This window comes from Mus caroli, chromosome 3 (assembly GCF_900094665.2).
Source record: "Mus caroli chromosome 3, CAROLI_EIJ_v1.1, whole genome shotgun sequence".
NCBI classification, from domain to species: domain Eukaryota; kingdom Metazoa; phylum Chordata; class Mammalia; order Rodentia; family Muridae; genus Mus; species Mus caroli.
The window spans coordinates 150,282,098-150,287,654 of NC_034572.1; the positions used below are offsets into that span (position 1 = coordinate 150,282,098).

The 5,557-nt window shown below is 40.7% G+C and overlaps 1 non-coding gene across 1 annotated transcript; it reads right to left on the reverse strand.

The window, feature by feature from the left end:
• Positions 1–1,151: 1,151 nt before the first annotated feature.
• On the reverse strand, positions 1,152–1,258 carry LOC115030658. The gene has a single exon (XR_003836264.1). It is a non-coding gene; the product is annotated as a U6 spliceosomal RNA (small nuclear RNA).
• Between the last annotated feature and the right edge of the window lie 4,299 nt (positions 1,259–5,557).

The window sequence follows — 5,557 nt, forward strand, 5'->3', positions numbered from 1 at the left end:
TAAAGACACAAGCTCTGGGGGGGGTACTAGTTAGTTCATATTATTGTTCCTCCTATAGGGTTGCAGACCCCTTCAGCTCCTTGGGTACTTTCTCTACCTCCTTCATTGGGGATCCTGTGTTCCATCAAATAGATGACTGTGAGCATCCATTTCTGTATTTGCCAGGCACTGGCATAGCCTCTCAGGAGACAGCTATATCAGGATCCTGTCAGCAAAATCTTGCTGGCATATGCAATAGTGTCTGGGTTTGATGGTAGTTTATGGGATGGATCCCTGGGTGGGGCAGTGTCTGGATGGTCTCAGCTCCGAACTTTGTCTCTGTAACTCCATGGGTATTTTGTTCCCAATTCTAAGAAGGAGTGAAGTATCCACACTTTGTTCTTTCTTCTTCTTGAGTTTCATGTGTTTTTCAAATTGTATCTTGGATATTCTAAGTTTCTGGGCTAATATCCACTTATCAGTGAGTTCATATCACGTAAGTTCTTTTGTGATTGGGTTTTCTCACTCAGGATGATATCCTCCAGATACATCCATTTGCCTAGGAATTTCATAAATTCATTGTTTTTAATAGCTGAGTAGTACTCCATTGTGTAAATGTACAACATTTTCTGTATCCATTCCTCTGTTGAGAGACATCTGGGTTCTTTCCAGCTTCTGGCTATTATAAATAAGGCTGCTATGAACATAGTGGAGCATGTGTCCTTCTTACCAGTTGGCACATCTTCTGGATATATACCCAGGAGAGGTATTGTTGGATCCTCTGGTAGTACTATGTCCAATTTTCTGAGGAACCGCCAGACTGATTTCCAGAGTGGTTGTACAAGCTTGCAATCCCACCAGCNATGGAAGAGTGTTCCTCTTTTTCCACATCCTCGCCAGCGTCTGCTGTCACCTGAATTTTTTGATCTTAGCCATTCTGACTGATGTGAGGTGGAATCTCAGGGTTATTTTGATTTGCATTTCCCTGATGATTAAGGATGTTGAACATTTTTTCAGGTGCTTTTCAGCCCTTCGGTATTCCTCAGTTGAGAATTCTTTGTTTAGCTCTGTACCCCATTATTAATGGAGTTATTTGATTTTCTGGAGTCCAGCTTCTTGAGTTCTTTGTCTATATTGGATTAGTTCCCTATCGGATTTAGGATTGGTTTAAAAAAAATACGGAATGCTTCACAAATTTGTGTGCCATCCTTGTGCAGGGGCCACGCTAATTTTCTCTGTATCATTCCAATTTTAGTGTATGTGCTGCCAAAGTGAGCACGACTTATAACTTTCAAGATCAGCCCTTAGAGATCTATTTTCTTCTTCTGGACTCCCCACTCCAATACATGTATATGTACATGTGTATGTGTATGGATGTGATGTGTGTGTATGTATATGTAGTAGATGTAGATAAATATGATATATGTATGTGTATGTATATGATGTATATGTATATAAGGGCCACAAACTTGAGAGAGAAAGCAAGGTGGGTACATCGTTGGAAGGAGAAAAGGGGATGGGGTAAAATAAAAAGAATATATATATATTTTTAAAATGTTAATGTTTGGGGAGCCAAGCATAAGTAATGAGTGTCTGGAATCCTAACACTTTGGAAATTCAGGCCTGAAGGTTGTGAGTTCAAGGCCAACCTGGGAAGTAGAGTGAGACTCAAAGCAGAGGGCTCTTGAGAGTGTGTTCACTTTCTTTGCTTTCCTCTAGGGGAACAATGACAACCCCCAAGGGGTACAGTGTTCCACATAACAAGCTGTGAGCAGAGACAGGATCCTTACTATATACAGAATTTGCTCACACCTAGATTCTAAAACTGTAAGAAAATTATTTATGATACTCATAAATTACTCAGTCTCAAGTAACACTTACAGCAACCCAAAGCGACTAAGATGAGATGTGCTGAAGGTTTTAAACCAAGTCTGTTCCCAGAGGATTCCAGTATTAAGATGTAACTAGCAGAATCGAAGCCGAACATCCTCCAACTGCCTCCTGACAACTGCTGATTGAACTTGGTTGCAAAGGTTTAGCCTAACCTGAGTACTCCCATCTGACATGAGTGCTTCCACCTGACCTGAGCACTCTCACCTGACCTAGGTGCTCCCACCTGACTGACATGAGTGCTTAGCATTCCCACCTGACCAGAATGCTCTCACCTGACCTGAATGTTCTCACCTGACATGAGTGCTCCCACCTTACCTGAGCATTCCCACCTGACCTGAATGTTCCTAACTGACTGGAGAGCTATTCTCTGTGCAGATGTTCCACACACTGGTATACATCTAGATGGATGGGAATGAATTATCCTCCTCTGCTATTTCGACAGTTCTGTTTTGCAAAGATATTTATGAAGACATAAATTTTCAGAATTGGACACATATAAAGCATGCCAGCAGACAAATCTTTACTAATATGTTTGGAGTTGTCCTTTAGAGTTTTCTATTCAAAGAAATGATAATGAGGAATTAGAAAATTGCTGCATTAACAATAAATATCTAACTCAATTCCTCTCCAGTACAACATGCATACAAAGTATGGAATAAGAAATGCAAAATTCAGCTTAAACAGGGCTCTTTTAAAAAAAGAATTGACCATCTTTGATGACAAGCCTAATTCTGAACATTTCATAGATATATAAAATTAGGAATACTGCCAAGAGGACTCACCTATTTACCCCACTTAGCCAGGAGTATGTGTATCCTGGCATTTCACAAAGTACATAATGGGTTTTAATTTCATAAAGAAACAAGTAAAAAATAAAACCATAAGTTACATAAGCTTGAGAAATACTGGCTTTAAGCAAAAATTTTTCAAGGCTACACTTCTCAGAACCTTTACTATACAGGCGTTTGCTGTGAACTTGAGGGGACTTCCCTGTAGTGTTTATATCAAACCGGGGACTTGTGTTTCTAAGAACGCTGATAAAGAAACGTGAACATCCCCCTTTGGTGACACTACTCCTGCCTTTCTGTGGTTTTGTTTTATCCTGTTGTGGTCTCCTGTCTAAATGTCAATGCTAGGCACCAGTGAATGATCTATAAAATGTTCCTGAGCACACAGGGCATGAGTGTGTAACATTTTCAGAATGATTCTGTTTCTGGAAGTCTAATCACGCAAAAGTGGGGAAAAAAACCACTCAGAGATTTTGTTTCAATGTCCATTTTTCCTCTGATGTTCTTTTATTTAATTTTGCAATGGCATCAGTTCTCAGCAGGCTGGAGACCAAAGAACTGGCCCCTTTCCACCAGTACAGACAAGGACTTCTCTAGGTCAAATCTTGTGAGAGAGTCTATAGCTGTGTGATGTCTCTGTCCTCAGAGAGCTAGAAGAAATAAGGGCAAGTTGCTGAAATCAGCTGCTGTCACGTGATACTTGACACCCTCTCAAGGTTCCCAGGAACCTCCCCTTGGACCCTTTAGCTCTTCAATTGTAAATCCTCCTGTTGCCTTCCTCTGTGAACTCTGTCTCTTAAGCTTATCTAAATTTTCAAAAATGTGTAGAATTCTAAATCTGAACCTAATAAGTAGACCACACAGATTCTGCCAGCCACTGATCTACAGTTAGACTCATATCATTTCTCTGGAGTGTACAAAGCCCACTCTAGGCCATGAAAGCAAGGAGACTCTTTCTGACTGGATCACTTAAAGGCTAAAACTCTCAGGGCCCCAGACTTCCTGAAAGATCCACAAGCACATATTAACTGCTACCAATGCGTAATCTTGACAGGTATGAACCAGAAAGACTATGAAGAACTACCCAATCAAGCAATAGATGCCACTCATTAGAGTAGAGATTGGTGATGCTGAGATTCAGCCACAACTCCCTGCATCCCTAGGAAATAGCCCCTGGGTATGGTAGACTGGCAGGATGGTGACATCACAGTATATTCTTCATGTCTCTTCTCCCCTTCCCACTGCACAGGCTTCTAACTGCCAATGTGTTTTCTGCTTTATATGTGGCCCCTATGGCTCTTATTCACATAATTTCAGAGATGATGGAAAAACTCACAAATTATTAGAGAAGAAATTAAACAAAACAAGAACTGGTAGGAAACTACTGGTATTTATATTTTTGTTCTGGCCATATACATTTTGATAGGTTCTACTTACAATACTGGAGATAGTACATGTGTTCATTTCTCTTTTCTTTCCAAAGTGCCATTGAAATAACACGATAAAATGTGAATTTATACAGGCTTTCAAAATACAATAAGCTAAAGTTTTACAAAACCCAAACCCAAGGCAGGTAAATCAATCAAACCCATGAAGAAATATAATGGGGACATCAGAGAAGATGGTAGCAGAAGTGAGGACTCTGTATGAAAATAACCTCGGCTTCTTACTGATTGGGCAATGTACTGGCTGGTTTTGTGTATCAATTTGACACAAGCTGGAGTTATCACAGAGAAAGAAACCTCCCTTAAGGAAATGCCTCCATGAGATCCAGCTTTAAGGAATTTTCTCAATTAGTTTAAGCAGGGAGGGACAAGCCCATTGTGGGTGGTGCCATCCCAAGGCTGGTAGTCCTGTGGTCTATAGAAAGCAAGCTGAGCAAGCCAGGGGAAGCAAGCCAGTAAGCAGAACCCCCTCTATGGCCTCTGCATCAGCTCCTGCCTCCAGGTTCCTTCCCTGTGTGAGTTCCAGTCATGACTTCCTTTGGTGATGAACAGCAATGTGGAAGTGTAAGCTGAATAAACCTTTCCCCCTACCCCCAACTTGCTTCTTGGTTGTGATTTTTTTGTGCAGGAATACAAACCCCACCTAAGGCATGTAGGCACAATTCATATTGTGATGGTTAAGCTTGTCAACTTGATTGGTTTCAGAATCACTGAGATGTAGGCTTACATTTTTAAAATCCTTGTTTAATAAGCATACTTAAATGATTTAATCTCCTTTCTAGTCTACCATTCATCAGAGGTGGTAGAAAGGAAAAGTTAATAGATCAAAGGCAGACATTAACCTGTTTAGAAATAGTTCTTTGGACCATCCCAGTCTTTATTGTCAGAATAGCCGCAGTTCAGTTCACACAAATCAGCAGCTGTAGTTTCATCCATTTGCAAATACCATTCACAAATCAGCAACAGCACTTTGATCCAGAAGAAACCTCAGGGCTATGCTAATTGGCCAGGGTTCATGGGATCAGCAAGAAGCTGTCAGAACACAATCAGAAGTTCTTTGGTGCATTTCTCTCTACGAAGTTAGGACAAAGAAAGACCAGCAAAGAGTAACAAGGTGAACCAATACCACACAGTGCCATCCACTGTCTGTTGGGTTATATTTATACTCTTTCCAAATATCACGTGTTCTCTCAAGGGTCTGTGTAGCAAAACATCACATGACCTTTATCCAGCTACCAGAAAAACACATCTCTCTTCTCAGCAAGACATCCCCCCATGTGTCTGCTTCAACACAAACATCTTCTCATAAGACAATTTCCAGAAAAATATCACATGACATAAGTGAGTCTCCAAAAATACGCCAAAATTTCCACTTCATTGAGAGATTGGCCTTTGAACACCTTTGTGAGGGGGGTTCTACATTTGATTAACTGAGCTCCCTAACTGTGGGCA